The sequence below is a fragment of the Pelobates fuscus genome, chromosome 11 (genome assembly GCF_036172605.1).
Source record: "Pelobates fuscus isolate aPelFus1 chromosome 11, aPelFus1.pri, whole genome shotgun sequence".
Classification (NCBI taxonomy): Eukaryota; Metazoa; Chordata; class Amphibia; order Anura; family Pelobatidae; genus Pelobates; species Pelobates fuscus.
The window spans coordinates 81,538,412-81,553,867 of NC_086327.1; the positions used below are offsets into that span (position 1 = coordinate 81,538,412).

Here is a 15,456-nt window from a genome sequence, read left to right on the forward strand (position 1 = left end):
TTACATTAAAAAGCCTGCAGGGACCAGCTATAGACACCAGAACCACTTCATTAAGCTGCAGTCGTTCTGGGGACTCTGAAAAAACAGGGTTTTATAGGCGCTCACTATACCGTAAGATAACAATGGGGGCTGCTGTATACAATACAAGGATTCCCAAACCTTGTGTATTGGTGAAACAGAAAATATAAAATGTGGCGTATACTGCGCCCAAATATTATACGTACATACACCTCTGCGAGGAAAAGTTGGTAAAATACCTCGGAATAATAAAACAGAAAAAAATAATAGTGCAATACAGTATATAACAGTGCAAATATTTGTGCTAGATAACTGTAGGAAAAACACTCACATACGGTAGAGCTATATAAGAGCTCTACTTTTTTCAGCGTGGACGGTATAATCCCCGTCTAAGGATGTAAGGTGGTGAAGATGGTACTGGTCCTCCAAATGCACAATGGGGATAAAAGAGAGAGAGACGCTCTGATAGTGTAGTAAGTACTATAAAATCAGGGTGATAAGATAAAGTAATGTACTTACAATTTTTAGAGCAAGACTTGCTCTAGTTATCACAGCATGGGTGGTACTATCCCCACCTAAGGATATGATGGCACCAGGTAGTTGAACAGGACATAGAGGAATAATATATAAAATAATAAAAGAATAAATGTCTAAAAGTATAAAATAGACTATTTATTATAAAATATCACATATAAAAGTATAGGTACAAATGTCCAAAATATAAGGGGGTCCCACTTGACGCGTTTCGCCTCTCCAGAGGCTTTATCAAAAGTGACTTTTGATAAAGCCTCTGGAGAGGCGAAACGCGTCAAGTGGGACCCCCTTATATTTTGGACATTTGTACCTATACTTTTATATGTGATATTTTATAATAAATAGTCTATTTTATACTTTTAGACATTTATTCTTTTATTATTTTATATATTATTCCTCTATGTCCTGTTTAACTACCTGGTGCCATCATATCCTTAGGTGGGGATAGTACCACCCATGCTGTGATAACTAGAGCAAGTCTTGCTCTAAAAATTGTAAGTACATTACTTTATCTTATCACCCTGATTTTATAGTACTTACTACACTATCAGAGCGTCTCTCTCTCTTTTATCCCCATTGTGCATTTGGAGGACCAGTACCATCTTCACCACCTTACATCCTTAGACAGGGATTATACCGTCCACGCTGAAAAAAGTAGAGCTCTTATATAGCTCTACCGTATGTGAGTGTTTTTCCTACAGTTATCTAGCACAAATATTTGCACTGTTATATACTGTATTGCACTATTATTTTTTTCTGTTTTATTATTCCGAGGTATTTTACCAACTTTTCCTCGCAGAGGTGTATGTACGTATAATATTTGGGCGCAGTATACGCCACATTTTATATGTTCTGGGGACTATAGTGTCCCTTTAATGTGAGGTAAATTATAGATTAGTGTCACTAATAATATACTAGATTGCCTACTTACAACCAGATGAGGATGATGATGGGCTGCAGTTTGGCTCCACTGGTCTGGTGTAGAACAGGATCTCTGGAGGCTGTTTGCAACTGTGGTCACAAAATTCAATGTTCTGGGAGAATTGGAAGCAGCTCCATTTTTTGGGGGGCCCCTTACACAGCTCAAGGTCTGGGACCCAGGGCCTGACGGTGTGTATGCCCACAATGCCCACTCATAAGGCCACTTATATGTTCCACCCATATATGTGTTATTGTAGAGGATCTAATATGTGTGCTTATGGTATGTAGTGTATAGGGATACCAGTTTGTGCAGGTGATGCAGTGTGTTTGTGTGTAGTGGAAGCAGAGTGTATTTGTGTATAAGGGATGTATTGTGTGTTTCTGGTTGTGTGTAAGGGATGCATTGCGTGAATCTGTGTTTGTATGCTTAAGGGATGCAAGGTGTGTGTATGTAAGTGTGTGCATTGAGTGTGTGTAAGAGATGCATTGTGTTTCTGTGTGTATGTAAGAAAAGCAGTGTGTGTGTGTTTCTATGTGTGTATAAGGGTTTGCATTGTGTGTTTCTGTGTATGTGTGCAAATGATGCATTGTCTTTGTGTGTAAGGGTTGCATTGTGTGTGTGTAATGGATGCATTGTGTGTTTCTCTGTGTGTAAGGGTAGCATGTTGTGTTTCTGTGTGTGTAGGGATGCATTGTGTGTTTCTGTTTGTGTAGGGATGCATTGTGTGTTTCTGTGTATGTATAGGGATGCATTGTGTGTGTGTGTGTGTGCGCGCGTAGTGTGAAAGAGCTTCCTGTCTTGCCCCTGTCCTATAGAGCCGTCCCTTCTGTCCCTTAGAGCTCTCCCCTGTCCCTTAGTGATCTCTCCTCTCCCCCACCCTCCCCTAGCAGTCTCTTCTCACTCTCAACCACCCTCCCTGTGCTCTTCTCATCCACCCTCCATGTGTTTTTCTCACCTCCCCCTCCCTGTGTTCTCCTCACCTCCCCGTGTTCTCCTCACCTTCCCCCTCCCTGTATTCTTCTTACCCCCTCTCCTCCCTGTGTCCTCCTCACCACCCACCCTCCCTGTGTTCTTCTCAGTCCCCCCTTCTCCTCATCTCCCCTTCTCCTCACCCTTACTCTCCCCCTCCTCCTTGTGTTCTTCTTACTCCCCCCTTCTTCTTCTTACTCCCCCCTCACCCTCTTTCTGTTACTCCCCCCTTCACTTACTCTCCCCCCCTTCACTTAGTCTCCCCCCTCCCCCTCCTTCACTTACTCTCTCCCCCATCTTCACTTACTCTCCCCAACCTTCACTTACTCTCCCCCCTCCCCCTCCTTCACTTACACTCTCCCCCATCTTCACGTACTCTCCCCCCTCCTTCACTTACTCTCCCCCATCTTCACTTACTCTCCCCCTCCTTCACTTACTCTCCCCCCTCCTTCACTTACTCTCCCCCCTCCTTCACTTACTCTCCCCCATCTTCACTTACTCTCCCCCTCCTTCACTTACTCTCCCCCCTCCTTCACTTACTCTCCCCCCTCCTTCACTTACTCTCCCCCTCCTTCACTTAGTCTCCTCCCCCACCTTCACTTAGTCTCCTCCCCCACCTTCACTTAGTCTCCTCCCCCTTCCTTCACTTACTCTCCCCCTTCCTTCACTTACTCTCCCCCCTCCTTCACTTACTCTCCCCCCTCCTTCACTTACTCTCCCCTTCTCCTTCACTTACTCTCTCCCCCCTCCTTCACTTACTCTCCCCCCCCTCCTTCACTTACTCTCTCCCCCCCTCCTTCACTTACTCTCTCCCCCCCCTTCACTTACTCTCTCCCCCTTCTTCACTTACTCCCCCCTCCTTCACTTACTCTCTCCCCCCTTCTTCACTTACTCTCCCCCCCTCCTTCACTTACTCTTCCCCCTTCCCTCCTTCACTTACTCTTCCCCCTTCCCTCCTTCACTTACTCTTCCCCCTTCCCTCCTTCACTTACTCTCCCCCCTTCCCTCCTTCACTTACTCTCTCCCCCCCCCTTATTATTCTGGTTCTCTCTCCTTAAATAGTTTTCACAGATCCTTCTTTGTTCCCTTGTGTGTCGGACCGTCTGGCACCCCGACTGGGTACCTCTGTCATTCGCTGCTTCCTAGTACTTGCGAGCACCATAAGCACTGTACTGGAACACCATAACCACCGTAGACCCCACGAACCACCGCAGCTTGGTTGGGGTCTTGCCGTCCTTCACCCACCCTGGACCCAAGACCAGGATCCAGCTTCCAGTGGGTAGACCTCTATCTAGTCCTGAGAGCGTAGCAGGAACAGCTCTCAATACATATAGGGACTGCTATATGTATTGTGATATAGCAGTCCCCAGAGTGTATGCAGTTCTCCAATTCTCCAAACATGAGCCAAGACTTCATAAAGGGGTAAAACGAATCTCTCTTTAATGGGAGCCACACTGGCCTTTTATGCAAATCCCTAAGCAAGGTGTACGCCTACATGACCCTTGTTGGGGACAGGGACACAAACTTACAAACCAATAATAACACATTTACAATGTAAGGTACTCCCACACATAACATACATTCCCTCCCCTCTGCTTGGGAGATAATTGGATCAGTAACTGTACTAATTCTAATCCAATTATCTCCAAGCACAGAAAAAACATGTTTTGTTTTTTGTTTTTTAAAACACTCCAAAAGTACCCTACAAATACATAAAACTTCACAAATGTTACTATCCCTGATAGCCCTGATCTGGGAGACCAACATATCCAAAAATCACCCAGATCAGTTCAGGGGTTCCGGAATTTCCGGCAAGTCTTATTTTTGACCAACTGTGCATATGGTCCCATGCCCGAAACAGTTCCAGAGAATTAGTGCTAAAGGTCGTTTTTCTCTGTCTGGAGTACAAAAGTACATACTTCACATAAATAGAGCCTTTTAAAGTATGTTAGTCAGGTCTATTGCAGGGGCCATAGTCACAGGGTAAGGGGCTGTCCAGCAGGCTCCTCTAAGAACCAGTGACGAGGTTCAGATCGTCACATTCCTTGCTGTATGTACACAGAACACTTGCAACATGCCTATTTTTACTTGTTATTAATTTTCGGCACATCACTGCTGAATAAGGAGCTGTCCTTAGTTTGACCTCACATGTGGAATGTCTAAAGTGTCTGAGAACACCAAGGCATCAATCAGAACTTGCTATAAACCCAAGTGATATATCTATTTATAGCCAGGACAACCTAACTACTGTCTTCAATAGAAAATGAATTTGTTAAACGGACACTATAGGCACCCAGATCACTTCAGCTTATTGAAGTTGTCTGGGTGCAATGTCCCTGTCCCACTTAGTCCTGCAATGTAAAACGTTTTCATTGCAGCACTAAAACAGCCTTCAGTGGCCAGACACCCACTAGAGCAGGGGTTCCCAATTAATTTTTCCAGTGGAACCCTTTGACATATTGTATCAACATCGTGGAACCCCCTCGCCCCTTCCCCCCCATTTTTTGTATGTGTGTGCCGGTGTGTGTCTGCATGTCAAGGTGTGTGTATCTGTGTGCCAGTGTGAGTATCTGTGTGTCAATGTGTATCTGTGTGTGTGTGTGTAGGTGAGGGTGTATGTATCTGACACACTGATGCACACACACTGGCACATAGTGGCACACAGATACACACACTGACATACAAACACACACTCACACACGCACTTAGATACACATACACACACTCAGATGCACACAGTGACACATACACACACTGACACACACTCAGATTCACACAGACTGACATACACACACACACACACACACACACACACACATAGGCACATACAAACACACTCATATACACTGGCACATACACACACACACACACAAACCAATACACACATACTGACATACACACACATACACACTCAGATACACACACTCTTTGACAGACACACATACACTCTCACTGACAAACACACATACTCTTTGACAAACACACATACAAACACATATACATTCTCACTGACAAACTCATACACACTCACACACTCACTGACAAGCACACATACACTCTCACTGACAAACACACATACACACACACTCAGTGACAAACACACATACAAACTCCTTAACAGACACATACACAATGCATTTATTATTTTAAATTTCACTCCACCGAGCCTCCCTACCTTTGGGAGTGCTGGCATGGAGTCTCTATTACCCTGGGTCCAGTGGGGCTGCTGGGCTGAGCAGCTGGTGTGCAGTCCCTGGGGTCCAGAGGGGCTGCTGGGCTAAGGCAGTGAGGGAGCAGTGATCTTCCTGCTTAGCTCCCTCTCGCTCCTCTTAGTGATGCCGGAGCCAGAGTGATGTCATATTCTGGCTCCGGCATCACTGCTGTGCGTGCCATGATAATGGCCGCCGCGATAATTGAGACGAGGGAGCACTTTCCCCTTCTCAGCTCCCTCGCCACCCACCTCAATTATCGCGACGGCCATGTTGTTTCCCCGAATTTTGGCGGAACCCCATTTGTGTTCTCGTGGAACCCCAGGGTTCCGCGCAACACCAATTGGGAAACACTGCACTAGAGGCACTTGTGGGAGTTTAAAAAAAGAATAACAAATCTTTCTTTGAAAAAAAGGAGTCCCAAGTCAAAAGACTATAGGTAACGATTCTCAAAAAAGGTTAGATTACCCACATATGACGATGTTGGTTAGATTACCCACATATGACGATGTTGATACACCCCACTATAATTGGTGAGAAACAAAATATTAAAAAATAAACTTTATTAGTATTTAAAGGGCATGTCTACATAATAGTGAAAAAGAAAAAAAGACAAAGGGAAAAACACAAAAGTGACTTGTGAAAAGTGTAATATTAACCCCTTAAGGACCGGACTGTTTTTGCGATGTTGTACATTTGCGACCAGGCATCTTTTTACACTTTTGTGGTGTTTGTGTTTAGCTGTAATTTTCCGCTCTCTCATTAACTGTTCCCATACAAATTATATATTGTTTTTTTCAGGACAAAATGGGGCTTTCTTTACATACCATTATTTATATAATCTCATGTAATTTAATTTTTCAAAAATGAAAAAATATGATGAAAAATTGAAAAAAATACATGTTTTTTTACTTTTATGTGAAAAATATTTTACTCATCTACAAAGGCGAATGAAAAAAACTGCTAAATAGATTCAAAATTTTGTCCTGAGTTTAAAAATACCCAGTGTTTACATGCTTTTTGCTATTTTTTTGCATGTTATAGGGCTATAAGTACAAGTAGGATATTGCGGTTTCAAAACATACATTTTTAAAATGTATCAATAGTGACATTGTAACACTATTATCTGTCATAAATCGCTGAATAACACCCCACATGTACATATTTTTTTTTAAAGTAGACAACCCAGGGTATTCAATATGGGGTATGTCCAGACTTTTTTAGTAGCCACTTAGTCGCAAACACTGGCCAAAGTTAGCGTTCATATTTGTTTGTGTGTGAAAAAAGTAAAAAACGAAATTGAACGCTAATTTTGGCCAGTGTTTGTGACTAAGTGGTTACTAAAAAAGACTGGACATACCCCATTTGCAATACCTTGGGTTGTCTTCTTTTGCAAATGGTATGCCATCATGGTGGTAATTCTCATTCCTGGGCTACCATACGCTCTCAAAGGCAACGTAACCAACCTGGCCATTTTCAATGTAAAAATATTTGACCCATATATTTGTCCCTGTAACTTTCAAAAACGCTATAAAACCTGTACATGGGGGGTACTGTTATACGCAGGAGACTTTGCTGAACACAAATATTAGTGTTTCAAAACTGGAAAATGTGGGGGGGGGCGTGGTCTCAACGCTAACGAGAACAGACGCATGTCGGCTAAGCTCCCACGGCCGGCATACTAAACGGCGGATTTCGGAGTTCCTACCTACCCTTACCCCGCCCGAGATCGAACAAAACCACTCACCTCACAATGGGGAAGAAAGCAAAGAAGCTCAAAACCCTTACCGGGAACGGCTCCTGCGATATCGCCGACCTCCTACAACCGCGGCCTAGGCCCAAAATGGCGCCGCAACTTGAATCATACTACACATCCTCTGAGGATGAAACTCTGGATGCACCGGATGAAATCCCCTGCTCGGTGAGCATGATTAGCCCACAAGTAGAGGAAGACCTGACAGCCCCAGTGACTAAAGGGGATATTAAGGCTCTGCTGTCAAATATAAGAACCTTTTTCAATGCAGACCTAAACGTAATACGAGAGGATGCAACAAAGGTGACTGCCAGAGTACAGGCCAACGAAGACACCATCACCTCCCTAGCCCAAAAGCAAGCAAGTACCACAGAGCTTCTGCTGCAGCTCCAAGCATCACACAAGACCATGCAGGTCAGACTGGATGCCCAGGACGATGCGAGGAGACGCAATAACCTTAAAATAAGGGGCATAGCCGAATCAATTACGGATCAAGAGCTGCCCCATTTTTTACGCCGGCTATGGACTACCCTGCTGCCACAGCGCTCTGCAAAGAGCATACAGATAGACGGCTATTACAGGCTTGCCAAATCAAACAGGGCTCCGGCCGGAGTGCCCCGAGACGTCCTGATACGTTTCCCACTGCTTCGCGACAAGCTGGCCCTACAGGACAGTATAAAAGCCAGAATACCCCTCAAGTTCGAGGAGATGCAACTTCAATTCTTGCAGGATCTGTGCCGCTCCACCCTGGAATGGAGACGATCCTTTCAACAGGTGACAAAGATCCTGCGCTCTGCAAACATCGGCTATAAATGGGGGCCCTCTCGCGCCCTAATTGTTCAGAAAGATGGGAACACACATCAGCTTCCAACCGCAGAAGACTCCACGGCATTCCTACAGGGACTGGGCCTCACCATGGCATCTGCCTCCACGACTCGACCGGGACACAGCTGGGACGTGCACAGGATCGTTCCTTTTACCCCACGCTCTGCAGCTGATACCGGCTGAAGATGAGCCAGCAGCCACAAGAAAAGGGACTGACCCCTACACCAGTCCCAGATGCTTATGCACCATTGCTGTTTAAATGTTTAAAAGTTATTGTTTTAATGCTTGTTCACACCCAGAGCTCTGCTCAACAGTGTTCACACAGTTGATCCCAGGTGCTAGTACACCTTATATGGCACGTCCCAATAGGAGGGCACAGTAACCGGAGATTTTCCTCCACCCCCCACCCCCCCCACAACACAATTGAGTGTAAATTGATAAACGATACACCCGATTGTCCACCGTAATACCTATGTGTCCGACAGGGCTACAGCTTCCTTATATAAGACCCTTGGGGCAGGGTCCCTCTATCAGGTCCACGGCCCTAATCAACTTAAAACGCCCTATGTTACTTCACACGACGTACAACTATTAGAAACCCATCACTTACATCTTACCTGTGTATCACAACACTCTGCCGGGTCCTAGAACCAGACACCCACATCAAGGGCACAACCTTGTGTACCTGCAGAGTGCTTAATGACCTCTACTCAAAAATAAAAAATGTGCATTATTGAATCACACTGTACCCAGGGGTCAAGTCCTGGGTAAAACAGTTCGGGAACTCACCCAAGATCCACTCCCCGCCCCCTCCCCCCCACCCCCAAAAAAATTATACGCTTGTATGCAGGGGCTGAGTAAGGGCACGGGGCTGAGGAAGAGGGACAGGAGCTTAGGAGGGGGGGGGGGCATGGGCTGAGGAAGGGGACATGGGCTAAGGTAAGGGATAGGGGCTGAGGAAAGGGACAGGAACTGAGGAAAGGGACAGGAACTGAGGAAAGGGACAGGAACTGAGGAAAGGGACAGGAACTGAGGGGCTGAGGAGGGGGACAGGGGCTGAGGAGAGGGACAGGGGCTGAGGAGAGGGGCAGGGGCTGAGGAAGTGGGACAGGGGCTGAGGAAGTGGGACAGGGGCTGAGGAAGGGGGACAGGGGCTGAGGAAGGGGGACAGGGGCTGAGGAAGAGGGGCAGGGGCAGGGGCTGAGGAAGAGGGGCAGGGGCTGAGTAAGGTGGACAGGGGCTAAGTAAGGTGACAGTGCTGTGGAAAAGGGACAGGAGCTTAGGAGGAGGGGGGACATGGGTTGAGGAAGGGGCCATGGGCTGATTAAGGTGGCAGGGCTGAGGAAGAGGGACAGGAGCTTAGGATGAGGGGGGGCATGGGCTGATTAAGGGACAGGGGCTGAGGAGGGGGGCAGGAGCTGAGGAGGGGGACAGAGGCTGAGGAAAGGGACAGGGACTGAGGAGGGGGGCAAGGACTGAGGAGGGAGACATGGACTGAGTAAGGGGACAGGGCTTGAGGAGGGGACAGGGCTTGAGGAGGGGGCAGGGCTTGAGGAGGGGGCAGGGACTGAGGAGGGAGACAGGCACTGAGTAAGGGGACAGGACTTGAGGAGGGGGGCAGGGACTGAGGAAAGGGACAAGGACTGAGGAGGGAGACAGGGACTGAGTAACGGGACAGGGCCTTAAATAGGGGGACAGGGACTCGGGAAAGGGACTTAGGTGGGGGACAGGGACTGAGGAGGGAGACAGGGACTGAGTAACGGGACAGGGCCTTAAATAGGGGGACAGGGACTCGGGAAAGGGACTGAGGAGGGGGACAGGGACTGAGGAGGGAGACAGGGACTGAGGAGGGAGACTGGGACTGAGGAGGGAGACAGGGACTGAGGAGGGAGACAGGGACTGAGTAAGGGGGACAGGGCTTGAGGAGAGGGACAGAGACTGAGGAGGGGGACAGGGCCTTAAATAGGGGGACAGGGACTGAGGAGGGGGACAGGGACTCAGGAAAGGGATAAAAAACAAACAAAAAAAACTAAAGTGCCTTTCCCCCTCCCTGAGGCTTACCTTTGGCCAGGAGGGGTGGGACAGGATCTGGAACCTGCAGCCTGCAGTCAGTGGAGTAAGCCGGCCTCTCCTGATGATGTCAGGAGGAGGGGGCGTGGCTTCCTCTGCTCCCCAGCGGTCCTGTGAGAAGAGCAGAGAAAGTCACGCCCCCTCCTACTGACATTATCAGGAGAGGCCGGACGACTCCACTGACTGCAGGGGGAGAGGTGAGTTTATAAATCCGAGTCCCCAGTCAGAGGCAGGGGATTCGGATTTGTGCTCCCCCCTGCTCTGGCAGCCGCTTGTGCCAGCCCTGGGTCCTGCAGGACTAGTAATGGGAACGGCGTTCCTGCTGTGGAAAAAGTGCAGGAACGCCGTTCCCACGCGTTCCTGCAGGACTCGAGCCCTGACTGTACCAATATTGTTGAAATGTGGCATACGAAAGCTGTTGTGGCACAGTATGCATGCTTGTGAAATCCTTGCACTAAGAAAATAAAGAATTAAAAAAAAAACTGGAAAATGTATCACAACAATTATATCATCAGTAAAAGTGCTGTTTGTGTGTGAAAAATGCAAAAAAAGTAACTTTCACTGACAATATCATCGCTGTGATATGTTTTACTGTTTTGAATCACTAATATTTGTGTTCAGCGAAGTCTCACGAGTAAAACAGTACCCCCCATGTACAGGTTTTAGGGTGTCGTAGAAAGTTAAAGGGTAAAATACAGTGATAGCAAATTAAATTCTCTGGACTTTCGGCCTGGGTTGGCAGGCAGGTCTCTTAAATTGCAATCAATAAAATTACTTAATTATGTAAAAATATTACATAAATACGCACGTAGAATTTAAATATATATGCATATTTATATATTTGAAGTCTACGTGTATATTTATATAATTATTTATGTAATTTTGTATATGGACATATGAATAGTTCGTATTCTTTTTATTTATTTATATATACATAGATATATATACAATTTCATTCTAAGTGTATTTTGATATAAATATATATATATATATATATTAATATCAAAATACAGTTAGAATAAAATTTCGTATAGATATATAATTTTTTAAAAAAATTTTATTAAAATGTTATTATTATTTTTACATGTTTAATTTAATTTAAATTACTTATTATTTGTATTTTATAATAATATATATATACAATATATATAGTTATTATATATATTATATATATACGTGTGTAATTTAATTATAAGTGTATTTTGATATTAATATATGTACATATTAATATAAAAATACACTTAGTATGACATTATATATATGATATATAGACATATATTATATAAATATAATATATGTCTATATATCATATATATATACACATATATAATTATTATTTTTTTTTATTAACTTTAACTTTATTTTTTCTTTGATTTTACAGTTGCAGGGAGACTGCCTGTCAGCACAGGCAGTCCCCCTGCAGGCAGACACATGGACACCTATTGTGACCATGTGGTCACCCTGTTGAGCGATCACATGGCCCCAGGGGTCCTAATCTGCCATGGGGAGACTGTCTGGGCTGCAGGCAGTCTCCCCACAACAGGAGCACCGCGGATCGCCACCGGGGGAACGACGGCGATCGGGTAAGTACATCCTAACGTTAGGACGGTTCAGGACCGTCATCGGTCGGCAATGGAAAAATGCAGATGACGGTCCTGAACCGTCCTCCGTCCTTAAGGGGTTAAAAAGGAGAAACCTAGGGGGTCTGCCTATCTGGCTTGTATATATCAATCACAACAAGCATGAGTAAATATACTGAAGGATCACTATAGGGTCAGGAACACATACATGTATTCCTGACCCAATAGTGTTTAACCCACCATATTGGTGGCTTGAACCACCCCCCCCCCCACCCCCCCCAACCCCCCCCACCCCTCCCCTCCCCCGGTCCCCCTATAAAAGTTTAAAACTCACCTTATTTTCACCTTATTTTCAGCACCACGTGGGTCCAGTGACGCTGGCCCCACCCACTTTGTGACATCATCGAAATGGCCGAAAATAGGCACGGGGTGGGGCCAAATGCCGTTTTGGCCAATCAGGACCTCCTCATGGAGATGCGTTGAATCAATACATCTCTATGAGGAAAATTCAGCATCTCCATGCAGAGCGTGGGGACGCTGAACGGCAGGGCTGCTTACTGTGCAGTGTTTACATGAAAATGGCAGTGTTTACACAAAATGCCTGAAGGGAGCTATTATACTCACCAGACCAACTACATTAAGCTGTAGTTGTTCTGCTGACTATAGTGTCCCTTAATTCTTGATCATCCCAAGTAGAAAGATAGTATCAAGAAAGACAGCTGTTTAGTAATAAAATGTTATTCTAAGTGGAAGGCTAAAATGTATCCAATTAAATAGCAGCAGTATATGGGGATCGGAAGAATAAAGCTTAGCATTTAGATTCAAAATTAGATATATTTAGAAAATTACAGATATTAGAAATATTAGAGATATTCAAAAAGGTGAATAAAAGGTATGGGTAGAAGATTCAATGATAGAGATAATGGAAGTAAACTGGTATATTAGTAGAGTCTGTTATAAGGAACAGGAGGGTAGGTGTATAGAGTGTCAATTCATCACCCACACCTTAATAATTAGACCAAACTCCACTTAAAACTTGTGGGAGTTTACTCATGCTCAGCATGAGGACATTCGGCATCAGTAAAATATCCATAAGAAAGCATTGATTCAATGTTTTTTTATGGGGAGGGCCTGAAGCACTCGTAACGCTCGATGCGCATACGCATTAGGCCCTCCTGTTGGATGAAGTGGAGCGCCAACCCAGCAACCAGGGACATCGGCGCTGGAATCGGGTTAATAAATAAAGGGTTTTTAACCTTTTATGGGAGAGGGGAGGGGTCACGAGCCAGGGGGGAACCAGAGGGTATAATAGTGTTAGGAATACAGATTTATATTTCTAACACTATAGAATCCCTTTAATTGCCTCCAAAAAGTCCCTTCTATAAAGATTACACCTTTTAATAAAAAATTTAAAATTAAAGGACCACTCTAGGCACCCAGACCACTTCAGGTTATAACTGCTATGTTTATACTGAGGGTTAATCCAGCCTCCAAAACCTCTAGTGGCTGTCTCATTGACAGCCGCTAGAGGCGCTTGCGTGCTTCTCACTGTGAAAATCACAGTGAGAAGACGCCAGCGTCCATAGGAAAGCATTGTAAATGCTTTCCTATGCGACCGGCTGAATGCGCGCGCGGCTCTTCCCGCGCATGCACATTCAGCCGATGACGTCGCAAGGAAGGAGGAGGAAAGCTCCCCGCCCGGCGCTGGAGAAAGGTAAGATTTTAACCACTTCCTCTCTCCAGAGCCCGGCGGGAGGGGGACCCTGAGGGTGGGGGCACCCTCAGGGCACTATAAAGCCAGGAAAACGAGTATGTTTTCCTGGCACTATAGTGGTCTTTTAAGCATAATTTGTGTTGACCTTTTTTTTTTTTTCTGGAATGCTATATTTTCTTTACATTTTTATTAAAGATTTAGCTATTGACCCCAAAATAGAGTTAATACCATACACATACAGGCTGCACATTAAAAATGAGGAGGAATAGAAGCATTGTTTTCACTTTGCCGAATGTTTTCTCTATCCTGAGTGACAAGTGCAAAGAACACAGCTTATAACAATGACTGACAAGGATCTAAGATGGAGGAGTCCAGTTGCAGAAGTGTGGATTTCTACAATTTTATTTTTCACACCTCCCAAGTATATATTTGTTAAACACAGAGATAGGTAAACATAATATTAGAAATCCTTGGAAGTGACCGTCCGCCTTGAAAAGAAAAACATTTTTTAAATAAATTTATGTAAGAACCGCAGTAGGGATTTTTTTTGAGTATGGTATTTCCCTTTGTTCTGTAGACTTTTTTTTAGGCCCATTCTTGTCTTTAGGGCAGGCCTGTGCATGTTCTTACTCAGTAAACATAGGCTAGAGGAGGCTTCTGTGTTTGCAGCTCCTTCAGTGAGCATGAAAAGTGTTTGTAATCAGGGTCATTCCCAAGGTAACGGATTCAACAGCCATGTGAGACAGCACGGCTCCTCTTACAGGACTGAACGAAAACAGAGTGTGAGCAACAGAAGGAGTCAGGAAAAAAGGAGAAATTTATAAACAAAGATGAAAAAAGACATAACGGAGAGGAAAAACAGCCATGAAATGGAGACCCGATGAGAGCAGATCAAAAAGTGAGTTTAAGGCTGTCAGCTGAGCAAGACAGCAAGAAATAAGAAGGCATTAGAGACAGGTGCAAGAAAAAGAAACTGGGGAAATAACCGGGAATACAAATAAGACAAAACAGGCCTGACAGTTTTCCAGATAAAGAGACAATCAAACACCCATTAAAAGAAAAGTGAGTAAAGGTTCATAGAAAAAAAAAATAATAATAAATTAATAAGCCTAGAAACTGAAAACAGCTTTAGAAAAGGAGGGGCAAGTAAAAGAAGCAGGGGAGATCTTTTAAATGTCTTGCAATTTCTAAAAACATAAAATGATATAGGTAAACTTGTGAAAGGGAAGAGAGAAGTTGATTATTCAACTATAGCTTGAGAAATAGAACTGCGACAGTTGCCCAGAAAGAGCACAAGGTGAACGAGAGAGAGATCACTTTTCAGCCGAATCAGACGTACTCAGAAGTAAAAAGGAGTCACGCAATCAAGTGAACGGTGAGTGCTCTTTCATAGCGGTGGGACATTTTCCTTGAAGTGATGGAAAAGTGTGAAGTGAGATGTTTATGGGCACACAGCATCAACGTTAAAATGTGTTGAAGTAACAATGATATTTAGGACAAAATATTAGAGTTGGGGGGGGGGGGGGTCATTTGCTAAAAACAACTAATTATAGAATGCAGAGTATTTCTACAGATTAAAAGTATATACTATTACTCTAATTGTTTGAGCAAGGCCCTCTGCACCTCTTGTTTTTGTTTACTTTAATTTGTCAGTTATTTGTTGTTTTATATCCCCATTGTACAGCTGTAAAGTGTTTCAGGGTATGTTGGTGCTCTAAAAATAATAATAATTATAAGTGCCCCTATCACTGTATTGATATGCTACATTTAAAAAAATTACTTTGGGTTTCAACAAGACGGTAGGTCAGTCTGGGGTCCTTAAGCCTTGCTGGGTCCATAAAAACAGAATGCCTTTTAATACT

General features: G+C 44.5%; 1 protein-coding gene across 4 annotated transcripts in view; it reads left to right on the forward strand.

The window, feature by feature from the left end:
- Window positions 1-15,456, forward strand: part of USP2 (ubiquitin specific peptidase 2) — a 91,898-nt gene that overhangs the window by 28,086 nt on the left and 48,356 nt on the right. Inside the window, exon 1 of one of the 4 annotated variants that reach the window (XM_063437000.1) lies at window positions 14,360-14,492. The exons of 2 other annotated variants lie outside the window; for them this stretch is intronic. The gene's annotated coding sequence lies outside the window, so the exon portion shown is untranslated. Of the gene's footprint in view, window positions 1-14,359; window positions 14,493-14,945; window positions 14,970-15,456 lie in introns of those variants that run through there. One more of the 4 variants, XM_063437002.1, reaches the window with a different exon arrangement.